Source organism: Corvus hawaiiensis, chromosome 30 (genome assembly GCF_020740725.1).
Source record: "Corvus hawaiiensis isolate bCorHaw1 chromosome 30, bCorHaw1.pri.cur, whole genome shotgun sequence".
Lineage (NCBI taxonomy): Eukaryota > Metazoa > Chordata > Aves > Passeriformes > Corvidae > Corvus > Corvus hawaiiensis.
In genome coordinates this window covers 8,441,122-8,463,537 of record NC_063242.1, presented here as the reverse complement: position 1 = coordinate 8,463,537, position 22,416 = coordinate 8,441,122, and the positions used below count along the sequence as shown (strand labels likewise).

Sequence of the window (22,416 nt, the reverse complement as noted above, 5' to 3'; positions counted from 1 at the left end):
AGCTGAGTTCAGAGACTGAAGAGTTTACATGAAATTTATAATGAAAACATTGCTATAAACACGGCACGATCACAAGTTTAATTAGAGGAGATCCCTTAGGGCTCATAGCCAACATATATAAGCTTCAAAGAAGTTAATATATGTTAGATAATAGATATCTGTATCTATCTACCTATCTTACAGTATCTAACAGATATTAGCTATCTCATTTTATATATATATATATGTATGTATTAGATAGAGTAGGTGTATATATTAGGTACATAGAGATACTATGTGTTAGTAATGTGTGAGAGTTGGGAAGAACTGATGGTGCTAAACTATATTTTTGTATTGATTTTCTTGCTGCGGGTGAGATGTTGCTACACAATGTCACACAAATGTGAAATTCAAGGGATGCAGACTGTTTATTTTCAGAAGAGAAAATCTTGAAACAGGACTTTGAAATACAACAAAGAAATGCCTTCAACTGCTTTACTTAGTTCATTGCTTCACTAGTTCATTCAACTAGATTTCAAAGAAGGCCCTCCAGTTCTAATTGGAAAACAAAGTTATACTGAATCACGTGTTTTTAATGATGCATGATAAATTGTATTAGCAGAGAAGGCTTTGACATTTCTGGAAACAATCCAAAAAAATAAAAATACATGGCATAGATAGAAGATCACATTATTAATGATTTCATTTAGTTAGTTCTGAGTTTAGCATTTCAGAATTCAAATCAGGTTTGAAAGCAATACTGTAGAAGTCAGTCTCATTAATGACATATATGGAAGGAAATCTATGACTATCATTCATATATTTTTTATTGCTTCTTTTTTTTATTCTGCTTCAAAGACTCATCCTTTTATTTTAAGAAAGCAACTGCTCTGCAAACAGGCTTCTGTACATTGTTCCAAGTTACACAATCACAAAGCAGGAATACAAAAAAATCTACTTGCTATAGAAATCTTAGCCACTATACAGAGTTGTAATCATCCTGATAGGGAGAAAAAACAGTCAAGTTCAGTCCTTTTAAAATTAATTTTTCTTCTGAAATAAATATATCTGTGTTGCAACCAAGAGACTCTAGCTTTAGAGAGTTGAAACAGATGTATTTGGTCACTTTTATATGCTAATTCCAACTCAGCACATGGCTGCTGAGAACTCTGATGACATTTGAGAGACCCAAAAGATTTGAGTCTTAGTTTCCTTCAGTGAAACTAATGAAGAAGATCTCTGGTTGTTGTTAAGTCACTCGTGTATTTCTTCTAGGTTTTATTTGTGTTAGTTTTTTTCACTTTCCCTCCATCAGAGCTCATTAGACTAATATACTGCTGAGATTTTTTGTCGTATACTTTTGTTGTGGATCTGTCTGTGGATCTGTCTATAGAACTTCTTTTATTTGAAATGGGAAACACTGGAATTCCTCAACCAAAGAACACCTAAAATCTGATCCCAACTTACAAAAGTGGTGTTTCATCTAAGGTGGGTGTAGAGAAAATCCCAAGTAGTCCTTGGCTGTTGAAATGTTGTCTAGGATGCAGGAAGATTTACATCCATCTAAGGAGGTCACATCCTTGATCTGAGTTCCAGACACCTCACTTCAGTCTCAGCTCTCTACTGCTGCAGGTTTCAGCTCTACCATTTATGACAAAATTTCACACCACTTTAGCGTTTAGTCTGTGGAGACTTCTGTTCTTGCCTCATTTGAGAGAGTTCTGAATAGCAATCTTTGTCTCCTTTGAAAGGGCCCGGAAACTTATAGCCAGTGCAGATCCCGTCACCATGCATCAGTACGGCATTAAGTTCTTCTCTTCCAAAATCTAAGGCTTTTATCAAAAAGAAGGTTTTAGCTGCTACAACTGCAGTGATAGCCTCACAAACCAGGGCAATGCATGCAATGGCAGCTCTCCAGTACTTTTAAACAATTGCATTATGAGGTATGACTGATCCCATTCACCTCAGTGGCTGCTAAATTGGGTGTCCCTGAAAACACTAGTGACATCACTTCTTCTTTTACTCCTCCCCAAAGCAAGTAGAAAAGGAGATCTGTTCAACACTTGCACAATCTGCTCTGAAGGAAAGCTCATTTGGGCTGGATAAGGGCATCTGAGAACACCAGTATTTGTCTCTCTTTACAATCAGGAACTCAAAGCCAGAATCCAGTTAATGTCTTAAATTCTCAAGGGAACAGAGAGGGGAAGCCACTGAGACAAAGCTGACATATTCAAAGTCAAAGATCTTGAGAGCCAAGCCCAGGGGCCTAGGGAGGGCATGAGAAAGAGTATCTGGGATAGTTATCAGTTTTCCTTTTAACAGCTTCATTGGAAGAATTGAAAATTAATTTTCTGTGCTGAGCTGAGCTTTGGGCATATGCTACTGTTTAGACATACCTTGTTCTCCTAGGAAGTATTGCAGCAGGTGAGAGATATGTTTATGCAAAGTAAGTTGCTGAACTATTTTGAAGGATCTTTACATATGTTTGTACCATACCTCTGGGAAACCTCGTAAACCTCTGATCACATCATTTGATTTAGGTGGAACTCTCAGGGTAGTAGGCACAGGTAATCTTTCACTGTAAACCCTCATATGGCCTGACTCACACCTGTCCCAAACACTGAACACCCAATATGCTCTATTGCATGTGACTGCATAGAAAAATAGTGGTGCCTTGAAGTCACAGACAAAAAGAGATGACACCAAAGCAGTCATTCCCATCACCTTGTATTCTTCCTTCCAGGGAATAGTTGAAATACTCAGTATAGAATGAAAATGTACTAAATTTCAGACATTTACATTAGGGACTTTAAGGCAGACATAGTATTTCCAATTCTAATACTGAGGCCTTCACAAGGGATTTCACATCTGAAGCTTTTTCATTGCATCAGACTGAATGACACTAAATCCAATTTAAAATAAATGATGAACCAGAGTTCTGATACACCTTTGCCAAATGTAAAGAATAATATGTGTTGTAAAAATAAAATAAAAGTCACATTGCAAATAATTCCTTTACATAGCAATTTTTATATATATATATAATATACACTATATATATCTATTAGAGAAGTTAATGTGCAGAAAGCCTGAACTGAAAGTCTCAGGCCTACAAGGACTTAGCCTGTATTTTACTCGAGGCATGTGAGAGTCCCACTGTGCTTTGCTCTTTATGTACATAAACCTTTGTAGGCATGGAGCCACAGCACAGGGGGCAAAAGATACCAAAAGCACTTCATAGAATTTCTTTTCATGACTTTGTGCTTGTGATTCTCTCGAACCAGTATCATTATTACTTTATTGTGTTTTGTCATTGTGGTGACACAAAGGATTTTAGTGCAGCTCTGTGGAGACTGTTGTGCCACGGACGCAGGTTTCAGTGTCAGTTCTGTTCTGTTAAAAGGCAGAAACAGATTCTGCCGGTGAGATTTGCAATGGCCACCAGGCATCTGGCATCTCTGTAACTGTCCTTTCTCAAGACCAAGAAAAATTCTGCGATAAATTTTACAGCTCTGATTAAACACTGCATGTGCCAATGACAGATGTGTTTAAGCTACTTATCTTTTTAAGCTACAGTGCTTTTATCTGTGTAGAACTTTTCACCAAAAGGGGATAGGGGCAATGAATTTAAGCTGAAAAAGGGCAGGTTTAGGTTAGATATAAGGAAGAAATTCTTTACTGTGAGGGTGATGAGGCACTGGAGCAGGTTACCCAGAGAAGCTGTGGATACCCCATCCCTGTGAAAGTGTTCAAGGCCAGGTTGGGCAGAGCTCTGAGTACACCAGTGTAGTGAAAGGTGTCCCTGTCTATGGAAGGGGGCCTGGAATTAGGTGGTCTTTGAAGTCCCATCCAATCCAAACCATTCTGTGATCCTATGATTCTATGACAATGGGCAGGGTTTCTTATGGAAGAGAACCGATAATGATGTACTTATCTAAGGGAGTGTCTCTCTATGCACTGTCTGTACATACAGAATAGATATTTAAATAATTCTTTTCTCTCCTAGGCTTTCTTTTTTTCTGTTTCCTAACGTGTTGTCTTGGGGTGACTTTATGATGTGTATCCCATATCTCTGCCCTATGCCCTAAAATCAATTTTTGTGCCTTTCTATGCCTTTAAACTGAGCCTGAGAGGGGGGAGGAAAAACTGAGGAAAACTTTTTCAAAGCAGTTTGCAGCTTGTTCAAGGTCACGCAGAGATAGAGACTTTTTTTTTTTTTTTTCCCAGCTGCAGCAGGAGAGCAAGAGGGGAGGGAAGGCACCCGGCTTGCTTTTCTTTCCAGGCAGCTTTCAGCAGTTTTTTTTTTCCTCAGCTCCTTTTCCTCCAGAGAGTTGAACTTATGTTTTCCTGGGACTTCATTTTTTTCCCTTTTCTCTCTGCTGGACTGTTTCATTATCAGAATACATTGGGAGGACTTTCCACCAAGGCCTTGGCCCTGGAGGTGGGCCCACCACCCTGTCCCAGCTCCAAGGAGGGAGATCTATGAAAGTACTCTGAATTTTCCCCCAGGTTTCTCTCAGCAGAGCAGGAGGTTTTATCATTTAGCATCATTATCCTTTTCCTGTGTGTTTGTTAAATAAATAGTTTTTATCTCTTTCACTTTCCTTCTAGGGAAACTTATGTTTTCCCAAACCTGGTGGGGGAAGGGTTGTTGTAGCCTGCCTTCTCTCAGAGGATATATTTCTAAATTTGGCTAAACTGGAACACGTCTTGATATTTTATAGTTTACAATATATAGGACTTAACATTGAATTTAAGGTTACACCAAAACTATGTCCAGGCCAAGTTTAAGCCCATGCTTATATAAAAATCTGCTTCACATCCACACAGTCTAGTTACTAGTTTTTAAGGACTTGGCTGCACACTAGTAGTTAGGCCTAGAAACACACTAGTCAGAGCAAAGTCAGCTGCCTGTGCTGGGCACTGGAAGATGGTACTGCCAAACTGGTGAGTCACAGCTGGGAGTCAGGGATTTCACCTCTTAAGAGCAATCTTGAGGAAACAAGAACTCAACAAACTATGTGTCCCAAAAAGCAATATGTAAGTAATTGATTCCTATCACTTTAAACTGTCCAAAAGCAAACTGAAACATCAGAATAACCCAAAGTAATGTATCTCTGTCAGTCTTTTCAAGGAAATAATTCTTGATCTTGAACTCACTCGAATAATCACAGTAGAGTTGATGTCTTTGTGCTTTGTGTAACTTACTTAAGAACAAACAGTAAATGCTATAAATGACATGTAAACATTACTTCCCAGTGATATTTGGGCTGAAGAAAAACTCCTCTGTTTCCTCCCCATAATTTTTTTCCCCACATATGGGCTAGAATTATATGGAAATTCATGCGAATGAACATTGATTTTCAAATATGAAAATATTGTGTCCATTTTTGCACTGTTTCCACCTGAAACACAATTGCTGCCAGTCACCTCTCCTCTCCAACTGCTTCATTCTGACAGTTTGCATTATCCTGCTTTTATAGATTTTCCCCAGGTATAATCAGGTGAATGACCTCAGAATGCCATAAATGTTCTTTGCTAGTTTCCCATGGCTTCTCAGAGGAAAAAAAAAAGGAAGGTAAATTATATTGTTATGCTCTCATTTTATAAAAGTAAGCTTAGAAACACACAGTTGAATTCCAGTTCTACCAGAAGCCTAAACAAAGTCTTTCTGACTCATGATGACATCTTCAATCAATATTTTCCTAAGCAATCAACATAAAATGTAAACTGGATAACTGCGGTGTCGGTGTGCAAGAAGCAGGCTTCCTGAAGAGGAGCAACAGGCTTGTATCAAAAGGCATGCAAAGATGAAAAGAATATGGCCTAAGTTCAAATTCAGTTCATCAGTTCACCACATGCCGAACATCAAGGAACCCAGTAGACTGAAAAAAGCTAAAAAGCTGACTGAGTGGAGCTGGGCTGCTCAAGCTTGACTTTGTTCATACACTCTTTGATATATTTTAGAGCTCACTGGGGTCCTTGGGCCATAGCTTATATTCATCCACCCATCCATCCTTCCATCCATCCTATAGCTGGCACCACTACAAACCTTAAACCATGAGGGCTGAATTGTCACACTCTGCAACTGACCCTGTATGAAATAGATCCCCCCTTCCCATGTGTGCTCACACATACTGTTCCTCACTAAAAGCAACATGTTCTCTAATCTCTTTTCACTGCATCATCCTACAAATAGAACAAGACTACTGGGAAAAATATAGTTCACTGGGGTTGCAAAGTTAGCCTTGGTGTTTGGAGCAGAAGAATATTTGCATATAATTTTTTAGTTAAGAGTTTCTGGGAGTGCACTGGTTTTCAGCATTTCTACACTTTTTTATAGTAAAAAGGCCATCCATCCTATGCAATGGAAAATAAAAAATACTTGAAGAAACCCTGGAAGATTTCTTGATTTTTTTTCATTGATTCATCTGTTGTAGTCTTATAACTTTACTGTTTCTCATCCCATTTATAATGCACTATATATCTAAGCACAGTGGAGCATTCCTATGTCTGTCTTACAAGCAGCCTGTGACACAGGATAAAATTCATCTTCGTGGTTCCCTGAATCTGGATACAGCTAATGGTCCACACAGCTAATAGATTAAATCCTCTTTTGGGAGATCCATGCTCCTATGCAGAAAAAAGTCATTAGGCAGATAATTATGATAGATTTGCAACTGCTGGAAACTTCATGACAAACTCCAGTGGTGTACTAAGGAGGCTTAACTACCTTATCAGTGGGATAAAATTCCATAGCATGATACTGATATTTGTGTTTGAGTTTTAAGATAATGAAGATCAAGTTTTGTGCAGAAAACCACAACATTAGGCTTTTTAAACAAATTGTTGTAGGTGACAATATTTACCTTCAGATCCTCCACAAAGCAAAATTTCTTCCAAATTTTTCAGTACCTTTCAAGTGGACAGAACATGAAAATCTCACTCTTTCAGATTCTCCAGTATTTTAGAATCCAGAATATACTGAATGTTGAAGGGAAGAGGCTGTGTTGAAAAAAACCCAACAAACAGAAAAACATAACAAATATGTTTGGGTCATGCAGAAGTCTAGAAAGAGAGTCTTCTGAAAGCTGATTATGCACTGAATCATCACTCCTTCAGTAGTTCACATTTTTTGTGTTGTCAGAAAGAATGTTGATTCATATGGGTATAGACAATTTATACAAATGTTAAACAAACCTTTTTATACAATCACTTGAAATTTTCTCTTGGAATGAAACTGAATTTCAGAATTTTTTAGAGCTTTTTATGCCATTAAAATAAGGTTTCCAAAGAGGACACATGTCAATAAGCCTTTTCTAGGTCAAAACCTATTAAACTTACCTTTCTCTTTCAGAAAATTTGTCAAATTTGTCAAATTTACTGAAGGCAGAAGCATATTTCACTCCATATAAGCCAGTTTACCCATGGATTGCACTGAAATCTCTAGTCCTCCTTTGGAGCTGGCCAGTTCCACATGCATGATGAAAAAACCATGGAACACAAGGAAAAATTAATTGAATAATTCATACCTAAATTCAAGCCCTGCTCAGAGTAGTAAAGGCATCCCTCACTGTAATTGTAACATTTCAAAAAATGAAACACTCCAGTGGTTTGGAATAGAAATTGGAAGCTGGAATTCTTTCTTACTTAGAAAATTAGTTATATCCTTATATCTAACTAATCCTTAGAAATTTCCCCCAATCATCACACATTGTTACATATCTAATCATTAATTTTGAGACTCATGAGGGGTGTCTAAAAATTAAAGCTAATCAAAGTGCAAGCAGTAACGTCTAATATGTAAATCTCACACTGGTCCACTGTGGTTCTCTTTAAGATTTCTTTTACAAGTGACGAGTTACAAGAGACACAGAGCTTTTCTTGCTTCAGAGCACATAACCTTAGTATTGTCATTCTCCCAAGACCTAATGGATATTTCAGAGAAATGGATGACTGGATATTTCAAGAGAGTGATCATGAAGTTTCAACCGATTCTGAGGATTATTGTTATCTTGGGGTTTGGACTAGATGACTGTAAATGTCCCTTCCAGCCCAAACCATTCTGTGATTCTAAGATCTTCAGACTCAGAGCTGACTCATGTACAAAGGCATCATTCTCACTTCTTGGTCTCCAGTTAGATTCTCTTAAGTAGTTTTCAGGCTGAAGTCAGCCATCTTAAAATAGCTTTCTCCATCTCTTTCCTGTGTAAAGAAGATATCTTTTTCCTCTGCAGAACCTGTTTTCCTAAAAACACAGATCACATGAAGCAGAAAAGTATGGTCCCTTTTTCAGAGGAAATGTTTACAATAAAGGACTATTCCAAAGCATTAACTACTCAAATGCATTTCTGCAGATAAATTGAGTTAAAGATAAAAGAAAATTTTCTCTTAAAATTAGATACTCTACATGAATAACCACATTGCAGAGAAATGCCTTTTTCATTCCATAATACAATTTTATATGTGCGTACACAGTAAGTAGCTGGAATATGTGGGGTTCTCAAAAACCCAAAGTGAAAAAATAGAAGGCAAAATGAACAATTACGATGACGACTCGATGCAATTTAGGACAGAAGTGATGTTGTGTAAACTAAATAAGATACAGATAACAAACTATTTATTTACAGATGTATGCAGAGTTTTGCAGTACTTAATACTGTGGATTGTGTCTGTATTTGGTTTTGGTTAGTCTATACTTCTTGCATAGATGTGAGAGGATGGCAGTCATACAAAAGTGAGTGTATTTGCTGTTAACAATTCTCTCAGCTTTTTTAAGGAGAATAGAATAGTAATGGAATTTTTAAAAAGGTAAGAAAAAGACAATTTTTTTCCAAATTCTAGGTAAGGTGAGTTTCCTTGCATTGTATTTACTCCTTTTCTTTTATAAAACTACATTCTATCCTCAGTGTATGCTGGCCTTGGTAACAAGAGATGTTGCATTCTGAACAAAAAGACCTGGTAACCTTAAATTAAGAGGTGAATTAAATGCTTGTGAAAGTACCATCTGCCAGCCTAAGAGCTGGAAGGATTATTCCTCTGTATATAATTCTACCAAGATTCAAGTACCAGCAGCATTTCCTGCAAATGTCTTACAGTGAAGTCACTAGCTTGGCTTGGAGAGGTCCCAACTCCAGGGGTCAAACCAGGTTACTAAGATCTGAATTTGAACACACTGGACCCAAACAAATGCCACTGAAATTAATCAAGTTAAACAATGGAAATGGAAATAAAGTAAGGTACTCATATGTGTCTATTTTAACCTTGCCATATGAAAGATTGGAGTACTTGTACTGAAGTGGATTAAGCTGTGGTGTTTTCCTTTTAATAAATAAACAACAACTGGTTTTACAAGAATAGCATTTTTTTATTTGAAGAAATAGAGTAACAGTCAAACTCAAAAGTGTAAATTAGCTACACATTCTCATCCTGATCAACTTCTTATCTGGAATCAATATCAATGATAAGCATTATCACTTTTACTACAAGAACATAAAAAAAAATCTTTTATTAAAACCCAAATTTCTGCTTAGGTTATGTGCTGAAGCTTCTCAAAACACAGAACAGAGGATCCATGATTGACTGTAGGAACCCAGAGTGCCGAGAATATTTCTCTGCCTGTTTTTAAGGGCTCTTACCCCCTGAACAACACTGTTTTAGCTTCAAACCTTGGAAAAAATTACCAACAGTCAGACAAGAACTAGAAAATACAGTGATGTGAATTAGGTGATAGACTACTATGTAAGATTGTCACAGGGTGAAAAATTTAGAGGTTTTGGGCTTCTCTTTGTAGTAAAGAGATAAGAGTAAAAAATATCAAAATGGAGGATTGTGGTTGTTCTCTAAACCTTCTCCTTCTTCTACTACTCCATGTTCTGCAGTAAAAGTAGTTTGGAATGACTGGATAGAGAATTCCGCAGTTCCTAGTCGTGTTACTGAATAATTGGTAGGAAAGTGAAAATAATTTACATTTTTAGTAACTATTGGTTAAAATATTTTTAAAAGGCTGTGTAAATCTTGATAATTGTCTTTACTCCTACTTTTCTTCCTTCTATGCTGTACCTGGGTCACGCTAGTGGCTCTGTTCCTCTGATAAGACTTAATAAACAACTATCTGGAAGCATTGAAACTCAAGGAAAAGTTTCAGCTTATCTTTGAAACTCCTTGCAAGGACTTTCAGTAAATTCTTTCCCACCAGGAGGGACTTAATTTATGGCACGGTATAGTGTCAATTGACATATCCATTGCAAACTTTGAAAAGCATGTTAAACTTTCAAATTTTTATTTTCCCTGGTCAGACTTAGGTTCTTTGGGTCTCTGTATGACAATTTATAAATTTAAACAACTTTTAATTATTTTAGCCTAAAATAATATTAAATTTCTTTCACAAATATGTAATAAATATTTTAATTCTCCCTTCCCCATAGCTTCTGATTACCTAGAAAATGCTTAGGTAGTAAACAAATAGTTTGAATGTAGAGTTTGAGGCAAGGGTCTTGTAGGATTATGAATCAGAGATTAATTTGGCTTTTTTTCTCTTTTGTGGCGTCACATGTTCTGCCAAATTTGCCAACAGTAATACAGACATCCATGGAAACAACCCACTGTTCTAATCTCCTATTTGGAGCTTTGATACCTTACATATACTTCAAGCCTCATAAAAACCAAGCCCATCTTGGACTTTGGGGGAATAAAGTATCTCAAGAAGTATGCCAAAGTTCGGTTTGGGTTTTCTCTGTTCTTTGCATGTGTTTTGTTTTTCTTTTTCTTTTTTTTTTTTGGAGAGTATACTTATGAAAAATAAACTCTAGAATTCTCACTTAGGCACAAATAAACTTGGCATGTGTTTAAAATTTTAATAAAATACGTAAGGGCCTTTCCTTTCTCAGTGCCTTAGGACCAGCGAGTAAAAAGTTGAAATTTCCTCCTATCTCGTGAACAGTTTTTTGAAAGAACTAACGAAGAGCTTTTTAATAAAAGTATTTATGCAAGGTATGTGAGTCTGTCTCCCCATATATGGTGAGGAGGTATATGGAGGTATATGTCCTTAACAGTGTAATTTGAAAAGAAAGCTAGGCAGTACATTATGTCTTCTGTATAGAAGTGGCTTATGTCATATAAATGGCTGTTAAAAATTAAGAAGTTATTTAGGTTTCTGGTACAGCTTAAGCAAATTCCTCACTATAATTAGGAAGTTAGAAGAAATCTTTCCAGAGAAAGACAGGAATATATAGCAACTCCTCTGATGGTAATTAAACTTTAAAACATTCATCTTAAGAATTGTGCTAGTAATAAAGATGATTCTCAGAACTAGAATTTCTTTCTGTGGGATGTAATAACATTGGAACTTCCTCTTAATATAATTCCAAATCTCATTAGACTATGGTGACATTAAAAGTCCTTCAGAAGATGACCAAAAAAATAAAAAAAGAGAAAAAATCCAACAGTCCAGAACACAAACTAGAAGCATGTTTTGAGATTTCCTGCAATCAAGAGCAGAAGCAATTAGATACCTATTGCATATTTATTAGGGTGTCTCACCATCTACAAACCCAACACGTCACAACCTGCATCAATGAAAGGAGGATTGAAAGTATGTCCAGTCAAACTCGAAATGCTTGTGTGGTGCAGCTTCAGTGAGACTCGGGAGTGCACTGGTAGGTTAATATGATTTGGTGGCTTAGCTGACTTGGTCTGGCTGTGGCTACACGCCCTCTGTATGTTCCTCATGAGGGAATCTTGAGGAACAAGATGCTCATGTTGAGACTTACACAACAGAATGAGAATATTTACTTGGGCATGAGTATAAGAAAAACCTGCAAAAACATTGATTGCAGCGGAAATTGCAGCCATTCTGATGTAGACAGTGACATATTCTTCTTTCAGCTTCTGTAGCCCTTCTGTCTCTGACACTTAGTTTTGTTTCTAAACATCCCTCCACCCCAACCAAGTAGTTAACACCATATGGCTTCAATTCTACTATGTCAGTATTTTGTAAAGATAGTACAAAAGAAATATCATGAAAATAGTTTTGTCATTCTCTAAATGGATGTTTAAATCCTTTTGTTACTGAAAAGGTAGCGACTCCCGATCTTACAGTGTTTTTACTGTTTAAATTTCAAATTCTAGAGATGACACTTCCTTGTGAATGGACAGAAATAGCTGCATTTATCTGAACTTGAGATTTCTAATTTCTACCAACTTACCTGTTTAAAGACAAGATCATCAGGAGCTTAAGATTTTCTTTGTCTTGAAATGCATTGAGTTATTTAAATAGTGTATAAAAAGTTACTGTAAAGTCCTACAAAATTGAGTACACTTAAAATGAAAACTCTTGACCTAGTGATGACATATTCAAGGAGAATTGACTTCTAATTCTGCAAATACACTTTATCTTTGGATTTGTGGATGGAGAGCTTCACCATGATGATTTCAAAAATGTTATCATTGTCCAAACTCTCTAACAGAAGAATACAGAAAAGGTATTCTGACTGAGATGGCCATTATTCTTTACTTGTATCCTTAACTTTTCCCCTCAGATTTGCTTTTCTTTCATTTATAATTTAATTATGACACTTCATAATTGCAATATTGTGATTGATTTTTAATTTGAATGTTCTTTGTAGAGCAAATACATGTGCAAAACCAGAAATCTCAAGAGGCATTAAGAGAAGAGACAATGAGAATTGGTCTGCTATTTATTGTGCTCTAGATCTGTACAAGTTACTTATTTCTGAAATAAATTTATGTATATTCAGTAATTGAAAACATCCCTTCCTTTTGTAGGAATGATCCTTTGAAGCTAACTGAAGTGTAGTTTGTACATTAAGGAAGTTATTTTGAGGGAGGAAACTTCATTATCTTCCAGATCAGTAAGAATTCAGGGACAGCAGCTCTAATTTAACAAATATATTTGACTTTTCTGGAGAAAATAAAGTGAGAAAGGGAGGTAGTTGGCATTATTTTGTTTAGACTTCTAAAGCCCATTTTACATGGCATGACAGATAAAAGCAATTTTGAAAATAAAGTCGGTTGGGGTTATAGAAGGAATAACAAAGTAAATTGGAATGTGGCTTGAGGAAAAAAGCAAAAATCTATTATTTAAGCAGTAAACCTGGGCTAAAAGATAGTAATTTGTTCAGTTCATTACACCAAATTTTTTGTGTTTGTTGTGCAGCTCCTGACTTTTCTAGCAGTAGATTATAGGTGTGTGTAAGTTATATTAATTTCTTTTTAACTCCCACAAACAGTATGTAATTATACATTAGCAACCTAATTCTAGAGTCTGGTGAACCTGGGTAATCAAATTCAACATAAGCTAATTAGGTGTTGAGTGTGAAGTTATTTGATCTCCTTTACAAATTCTTATTTTAATGCATTTCTATAATATTGATGAAGAAAATAATCATAATATTTTACCTTCTTACTGCTCATCTTTATCTGCTTGTGTTAAAATTGTGTTAATAATTGTGTAATAAAAATTGTTAAATCCTTTCCTGCTGCTAGTCACTGTCTCAGTTTAAAGCTGTACAATCAACTTGTGCTATATTAGTGTTGAACAAAGTCTATACAAATTCGTGTTTCACATGTCCAGAAAAAATGTACCTTTCTGTAAATAAGAAGGAGGCTGGAACAGCAGCTGCAGAAAAATCCCTTTTCTTTAATAAAATCCTACTTCAGCACAGCTGTTCTATTGTTTTTAGATATACCTACAACCTAGATAAACATATTCCTAATTTTGCTCTTTTGACAAATTGGTTCCAGTCTGCCTTCTTTGAAGGAAGACTGTGGCTGACTCTTTACTTGACTAAACTAATTTAGAGCATAAAGCATTTCAGCCCCAAACCAAACCAATACACTGTGGGAACAGAGGGTGGAAGAATGAAAATGAGGTTATATGGATGTTGTTTCTTTGTGCTAATAGTGCATCTTCAGATAGGTAAATAGTAGCAGTTACAAGTGGAAATGTAGTCAAAGGTTCAAGCCAGGTGCTTTCTTCCTCAGTCATATAATCGTAAAATATCTTGAGCTGGAAGGGACCCATAAGGATCATTGTGTCTGTTTCCTGTTTATTACATACTGTAATAAGCATGGCATTTCAAATATCTTTTGCAACAGTATGATTAGACAATGTTGGGAATTATTTGGGAAAAAAATGTTATTTAAAAGAAAAGTGTAAATATTAAGTGACTGTTTAATTCAGATTTAGAGTATTGACTGAGAATCAAGTGCTTATGACGGATAGTCCAAGGACACTCTGAGTAAACATAAAGCACTGTAACTCAACATGACTTCTTTGGCTTTTTCATTACTAAGTCTGGAGGACTTGGCACTATATATTTCTACAACAGGAACATCAGATTTTAGATCTATTAACAGCAAGTAAATTATTTATCAACTTACAGCATATCAGGAGTTATTTGGCAGTTGGCAGGCATCAGTGAGCCATAGATTAACAGAACACCACTACTGTGTAAAATATCTTCTAAGCAATCTATTTCAGACCAGAATTTTTTAATAGATACCCTTATTTTAATTTTTACTCAGGACATAAAAGCCCCTTAAGCTGCTTTTCTCACTTGCTATTTCTCTGTCTATAGGCATAATACCATGTTTTAAGGTGATTGAAAGGAGAGACTGAAAACGTTGCCAGTTGTTTCTGAAAGCAACATTACATACGGCTACTTAGCAGAGGAAGGTATGCACTGTATGTGAAAATCAGCAAGAAAACATGGGCACATTCTGGAACAGTTTTGTGATCTTGCTACAATGGGAGAAAAAGTGGCAATAATAGAAAGACACGGTTGAAGATAGAAGACACAGTTGAAGATAGAAAGAGCCCTTTTCTTCAGAATGATCTAACTGGGAAGCACATCCTGAGCTGCATCAAAAGCAGCATGGCCAGCAGGACAAGGGAGGTGATTCTGCTCAGCCCTAGCACTACCTATCACCTGAAGAAGCACCACGTCCAGCTCTGGGGTCCTCAGCACAAGAAAGACATGGGCCTGTTGGAGCAGGTTCAGAGTAGGCCACAGAAATGACCAAAGGGCTGGAGAACCTCTTCTACGGAGACAGGCTGAGATAGTTAAGGTTGTTGTGGGGAGACCTCCTTTGTGGCCTTCCAGTTCTTAAAGGGGGCTCATAAAAGGAGGGAGAGCAACTTTTTATAGGGGCAGATTTGTACAGGACAAGGAATAATGGCTTTTATATGAAAGAGGGTCAGTTTAGATCATATATAGAAACAAATTCTTTAGTGTGAGGGAGGTGAGGCATTGGAACAAGTTGCCCAGAGAAGCTGTTGATGCCCCATGCCTGGAAACACTCCAATTCAGATTGGATGGGGACTGAGCATCCTGATCTAGTGTTTGGCATCCCTGTTCATTGTGGGGGGTTTGAACTAGACGAACTTCCAGGTCCTTTCCAACCCTGGCCGTTCTATGTCTCTCACTGGGGGGACCACTCTCATCCCAGAGGAGTGGCTTGTTTCCCAAAGGGCTTGTTCCAGGAAAAATTTAGCAGATAAAAAATTTTCTTCTGCTAAAAGATTTTCCTGTTCTCCCATTTCTTATACTCTGTGCTTTTACTCCATATCATGCAACTGTGAACAATGCATCATTTTGTTGCCTTCTCTAGTTGCAGCTGCTTCTCTGCAGAATAACTGAAAACACCGAAGCTTTTGCAGCTTCTGATGCTTTCTGAAATGCCTCGAACTTTCTAAGCTACCTGTCATTTCAGTATCTCTGATATTCCTCAGATTTTATCATGTCATATTGGATCAAGAGCTTAGAAAAAACCAACAAACCTTAGGCATTTTCCTTTTCAGATGTGTTTCAATGGAAAAGAAAGGCTTCAGTGGAAGGCAATTTATCCCAAGATAGGAGCTTTCAAAAATTCTCCTGTAAACTTCAAAATAGGCTCTCTCCCTACCTAGGATCCCAGGAGAAGCCAGGTGAGGGGGACAGAGGATGATAAGTAGGCCACTTTATTTAGGTGAACTCCAGTTACAGTTTATTAAGTTAGAAATGCTTAGTAGTGTGTTTTCAGTTACTTAAAATACTTGTATATTTACATTCTTTCCATGAAAACATTAAAAGGGCGAATCACCTGTGAATAACAAGTTCTGAGTGAGAAGTGAATCTCTTGATCTACCACTGAATTTAGAAGAGAATATCGCAGAAGTTGTTCATACAATTTTCCCAATTAAAATTACAGTTGTGAGCCAACCGTATTTTTCCACAGGAAAATGTCACATATAGCAAAACAAACTTTGGAAATGCCAAAATTATTTTTCTTTAAATTGACTTTTAAAAAACAAACACAAGAATGTTGATTTAGTATAAAATTTTATATTAAAAAATTAATAATAATGTCCCAAACCCACCACCTACCAAAATGTTTCAAACAAGTAATAACAGTTATTAAAAATGGTGATTAACTATTAAATATCTTATTAGTGATACTTTAAAAGTTAAAACAAACAACAAAACCAACCAAAAACCCCAAACAATCTCCACCCCCCTCAAAAAACCCAAATAACAAACCAACAAAAATACCCCCAAAAAACCCTAAACCATCCCCAAACCTTAAAAAAAACAGGGGGAAAACCAGACCAGTCAATATCTGCATACAATGAACAAGGGATACTCAAATAGTATAAGATACATTAATAAAAAGGGTAAACCCTGAGAACTTGTCAGCATGGAAGATAGATTGGGTTAATTAGCCCTACAGCGATGGCCACTCCTACCAGATGATGGACATCAATTATGTGCTGTGATTGACCTCATAATACACTATTCTTCATCTACAAAGAGAACTAGCAAATAACTAGTCCTCAGAGACAAGCAGAACCAGTTTGAGAAGTACTTATTGACATACAATTCTCATTAAAAAATCCAGTGATTTTGATAAAATTTGTGTCATTTCATACCACTCCCATTCATGCACTGACCATGCAGTTTCTGTCACCCATCCCGATACACGAAAATCTTGATATTTTTAGGGTAAGCTGAGTGATCTTTTCAAGTCAAATAAGTCTTTTGATAATTCTCAGGGCAGGACAATTACACCAAAAAATGCCATGCTAAAGGAAAAATGGTGAGAACCAGAGAATATGAGTTAACTTACATAATAAACTAAAGATTTAGGTTAATATGCTGGAAAAATAGCATGGAACTAATTTAATGAGAAGCATCAAGCTAATCTGTATGTAGAAACCTAGCTATTTTTAGAGTCCTCCTCCTCCTCCTAAAATGCTGTTAATATGTAAAAAAAATATTTCTGATCACGGACAAGTCACTCTCCTTCTTGCATTCAAAACTTTTTTTCCCTGCATTTCACAGTATATCAGCTAGCCAGTTTTACAACACATAATGTTTGCTGTTATAGAGACTATACAGACACATCATTCCAGGGTATAAAACGGTTAATAAATGTTTGAAAAAGTGTTCCTGCCCCATTGGTTTTCAGAATACATCACTGCTTCACACACAAAACCACCATCCATTTCGCATGACCCTACAGTATCTGACTGCTAAGAGGCTGAACACCACATGCAAACACATAACCTTAGTTTGGCAAGCTCGTTTCAAAGCTCTATTCGCATGAATAAAATCTGTGTTGGTTTTGGAGTTAGGATTTTTTTTCATCTCAAAGTATGCACATCCAGCAGGTGTATTATGAATTAGTATTTAAAAAAAAAAAACCAGCCCTTGAAGCAGGCATCTGGGAATCTGATACATAAACAAAAGAATAAAGCTATTTCTGATTTTTTTTTTTTGTGGTAGCAAATGATATTACATAAAAATCCTACTGTCAATTTTAAGTCATAATTTTTAGATTTTTTACCCTTTTTTTTTTTTTTTTTTTTTAGTTTTCTGTACCCTACTATTATCATAAAAAGTGTCTCGGATTATGGCAATAAGAAGAGGTAAGGAGGAAAAAGCCATGGTTCTGTAGGAAGAAATGCATGTGCTTAGTAGGCATCATACAGAGTCGTTTTCAACGCTTTACACTCATCGGATCTCCTTTGTTGTCCCTCCACATAACACAGAAGACTCAGAAGTTAGAATAACACTTGTAAAGCAGCCATACTGGTAAAGGAAGCATATACATCTATATGAATCCTTATCCAAATGCATACATTAGATTTAAGTTATCAGTGGCTGTGGCTTGATTTCCTAGTAGCTGTTGGATGGCATTCAATGTGTTCCTAGAAAGCATCTTCCAGAATAGATTCATCTGAAAGAAATATAGCTCATGGTCTTCCAAACTGCTCCACCTCCAGAAAAAAAGCAGTTCAAATAGCACAGCTTTTAAAACAGCCTAAGCACAGCTCTTCCAGCTAAAATGTTAATGTAGATGAACCCAGCAGATGTAAGACACTCTAAGTGTCACTACAGTATCACTTTCAGGGAAAACATATGATTTTCACAGAATATCTTGATTTGGAAGGGAACCACAAGGATCATCAAAATCCAACTCCAGGCCCTGCACAGGATACCCCAAGAATCACAGCATGTGCCTGAGAGAATTGTCCAAACACTTCTTGAACTCTGTCAGGCTTGGTGCTCTGACCACTGCTCTGGGGAGCGTGTTCCACTGTCCAAACATTCACTAGAATATAGACCTTTTTCTCATATCCATGCTAAACTTCACCTGACACAGCTTCAGGCTGTGCACTCGGGTGCTGTCACTGGTCACCAGAGAGAAGAGATCAGTGGCTGCCCCTCTTCCCCTTGTGGGGATGTTGAAGACTGCAGTGAGGTCTCCCCTGAGTCTCCTCCAGGCTGAACAGACCAAGTGAGCTCAGCCACTCCTCATACAGCTTCCTCTCAAAGCCCTTCACCATCCCTGTGGCTCTCCTTTGGATGCTGTCTAATAGCTTAATGTCTCTTTTACAGTGTGACGACCAAAACTGCACACAGGACTTGAGGTGAAAACAAAATCTATTGCAGACGGAATAGTCTGTGTTGGAGTTTAGTACTTTGTAAGAGCTTAATGCTTTTCAAAATGTTGCTGCTTATGTTTTTTAGTTCAACAATTAAGATAGTTGTACCAAGAAATACCATTCTGTATTTATTTCAGTGTTTCTGAATATATTTCTATTTCTGCTCTTCATAAATATCCACAAGTAATATCAAAGGAAATCTATAATATGAAACCAGGGGATATTTTATGCTTCAAGAAACATGTGAAAATAATCCTATAACCACCTGTCCCTTATTTTCCTGTGCAAAACTTCTGCTCTGTTAGACTATAACAAGCAGAACACAGATATCATGCCTGAAAGCAGTTTTTTCCCCTGTGAAGGTGCAAGGAGATGACCCAGGACTTTTTCTTCAATGTTTTGAAATGAGGTATCATTTGCATAACTAAAATATTTCTGCCTAAATACTGTTCTGAAAAAGCATTTTGGACGACATTGAGAAAGTTCTTCAATATTTTATCTCTGGGAATGAAATTCTGACTCCACCAAAGTCAAACCTTACACTCGCAATATCAAGGTTGAAGATGAACTATTATTTTTCAAAAGTTCATATTAGAAGAGAAACATATATTTCCCATATATATGCTAAGGATCTATCTGTAACATGCTCCTGGAATGCTTAAAAATACTAAATCATGTTCTTGACCAAATGCAAATCTTGTCATAACTGAATGGCTACTCTTTCTATTGCAAAACAAAAAAACCTGAGCATATAAAGTCTATTATATCTTGCCCATGGAAACACATATCTCTAAACATATTCACAGTCTATGAGTAATATTCAGATGTAATATAAAAACCCCCAGTGATCAGCAATGATATATTTCTTCAAAACATGTAACAACATGGAATGGTAGAACCAGAAAATCTTTCTCCAACACCAATTTCTCTTCAGCAATAACCTTGCAATATACCTACAACTCTGAGGTGTATGCCACTGAGTGTTTAAATTTTGATGAAGTTATTGTTCCTGGAAAGGAAAAATTCACCTGAGAACTTTTCTCTCACACTTCATTTTTATGTCAGAATCCACTCAATTTTGAGGGAGAAAAAGAATTGTCATTCAAGTAAAAGAAACAAAAAGCCAAGGTAGGCTTTAGTGCTAATAGTTCTAACTGGAGGAGCCACATGGTACTGGAGTACAAGAGGGGCTAACAAGAGGTGTGTGTACATTCCATAAAAGTGTTTGAGAAGCAGTAAGTATTCCAGCCTTTACAGTCCAACTAGGACATTCCTACATGATACAATTTTATTGCAGAATATGAATCAGACATTCAAGTACAAACAGAGAGCAATGAACCACATTAAAAAGGGAAATGTATAGTTATGCACTAGCAATCTTTAACAATCTCAATAAATTATGTCTATTAAAGTATATTACGCTCTAAATAATTATCATATTTGGAGCTATATGCCAGGAAGCGAAGAACACCATAGCTAAAATTGTTTCAGTTCACCTGTTTGTTTTTTTATTTTTAGAGTATACATAAGCATAGCAGTAAAAAGCATGAAAATTTAAGATTTCTAAGATTAATCTAGTTGCTCCTTATTTTATGGTGGCTTTACAAATAATCTGTCTACAAAGAGATTGTGTATATATTAAAATAAGAAAGAAACATCTTCCTTGGTGGGCTTTTTGTGCCACTAAATTCTGAAAGCCTGTGGCATTTTAAAACAACTCAAATGATGCCAGAAAAAAACTCAAACCAACAAACACAACAAACTTCTTACTGAAGTACAGAGCTATACTTCTGTTGTATTGTTGTGGAGGTTGTTGATGACTTTACACAATCATATCTTTCATTTCTGAGCATTACAGATTTTGACAGGACTTGTTGATGTTTTGTCTGGAATAAATATGAATTTATGGTTTAAAATATGCTTATCACAATAAGCAAACACATCCACAGTGAAATTTCCATGTCGTGATATAAGTTTGACACAATGGTAAGTCAACTCCCTGTCTGAGGGGTTATTATTATTTTAACATCTTCAGCGAGAATGTCAATTTTTCCATAAGGAAATCATGCAGTTATGAAATGTCAAGACTTCAAGTTTCATCTAAATTATGATAATTTCTCTTCCACCCAGTCTCGAAATAGGTTATTTTTTCTAGACAGGCAGTTGTGTTGCAAATGTCATTTGACTTGCTTTTTGCCTAAAAAAAAAAATTTAAAAAAATCCCCAAACCCAACTCCTCAACAAATAAACAAACAAAAACCCCCAACGTTCCAAACAGATAAGAAAATCCTTGAACAAACCAAAACGACTTTTAGGGATTATGTGATATAAGACAAACCACTGTTCATAGCACATGAAACCTGGAGCAAGGGCCAGCTCAAACTAACTTTTGGTTTCATGGGAAGGGGCTGGGAAAGCAAGAGTGGCACATCAGCTGGAATGTGCTGAAAACAAAAACCCCTATAGAAACTGGGGGAAGAGGAACTATAGCATGGTGACTGCAAGAAAGATGGAGATTTTTTTATCAGAGATAGATAGAAAAGAAAATCTGAACTATGGAGCTGATAAACTGCCTTCTGGTATTTGTCCTTGAGGGGTTCAAAGAAATGGTATATTCTCTCTGCATCTTCTGCCTAAATAAACAAATCTGTATTAATAAAATACCCAGATGTTATCTTCTAACACAAGACTATCTTCCTGATTTTGAATGTTATTTAAGTAGTCACACAGAAGGGAAAATATGTTTTAGCATGCAATTACTGAATAATTTAGGTTGCAGTGACCTCTGGAGGTTATTAGGTTCTACTTTCTTATCACAGCAGGGAAAATTTAGATCAGGCAACTAATCATCAGTACTGTACTGTGTCATATTAAATAATTTTCCTAATATATAATTGGAATTTTACATGTTATAGATTGTGTGTCTTGCTTCTCATCCTGTTACTGAGCCCTTCTAAGATCAGTCTATATCTTCTATCAGGATATATTTGAAGACAGCAACTAGATCTCCCCTTAGCCTTCTCTTTTTAGGATTGAACAAAACCAGCTCTCTCAGCCTCTTCTTGTACTTCTTGTGCTGTTCCGCCTTGACATCCTCAGACCTTTCTGATGGGTCCGCTCCAACAATGTCCAACATTGTCTTTTTTCATCTGCAGAGCCCCAGACAAGGCATAGGGCTCCAGATACAGTCTCCTAAGCATTGGCTAGAGGAGAATAATTACTTCTAGCCTGCTGGTTAAATTCTTGCCAATACAGCCCAGAATGCACCTGGAAAATATGTCACCACAAGGACACCCTGCTGACTCATGTTTAGCTTGTGGACCACCTGGGTGCCCAAGATCTTTTCTGCAGAGCTGCTCTATGCCCCAGTCTATATGGTGGTATGGGTAGGTGTTGGATTTTCCTACACACTTTTCAGGTGTAGGATTTTTCATCTCTTTTTGTTGAACTTGAGATTATTGTGTGCCCACTTTCTCATTTGAGATCCC

At 36.6% G+C, this 22,416-nt stretch overlaps 1 long non-coding RNA gene across 2 annotated transcripts in view; it reads right to left on the bottom strand.

Annotated features, from left to right (window-relative positions):
- LOC125318568 overlaps positions 1-22,416 on the bottom strand; it is a 41,248-nt gene that overhangs the window by 5,822 nt on the left and 13,010 nt on the right. The window contains exons 2-3 of one of the 2 annotated variants that reach the window (XR_007200427.1): positions 7,324-7,442; positions 6,849-6,984 (exon numbers count right to left, since the gene is read on the bottom strand). The exons of the other annotated variant lie outside the window; for it this stretch is intronic. This is a non-coding gene — a long non-coding RNA (uncharacterized LOC125318568). The remainder of the gene's footprint in view (positions 1-6,848; positions 6,985-7,323; positions 7,443-22,416) is intronic. 2 annotated transcript variants of the gene reach the window in all.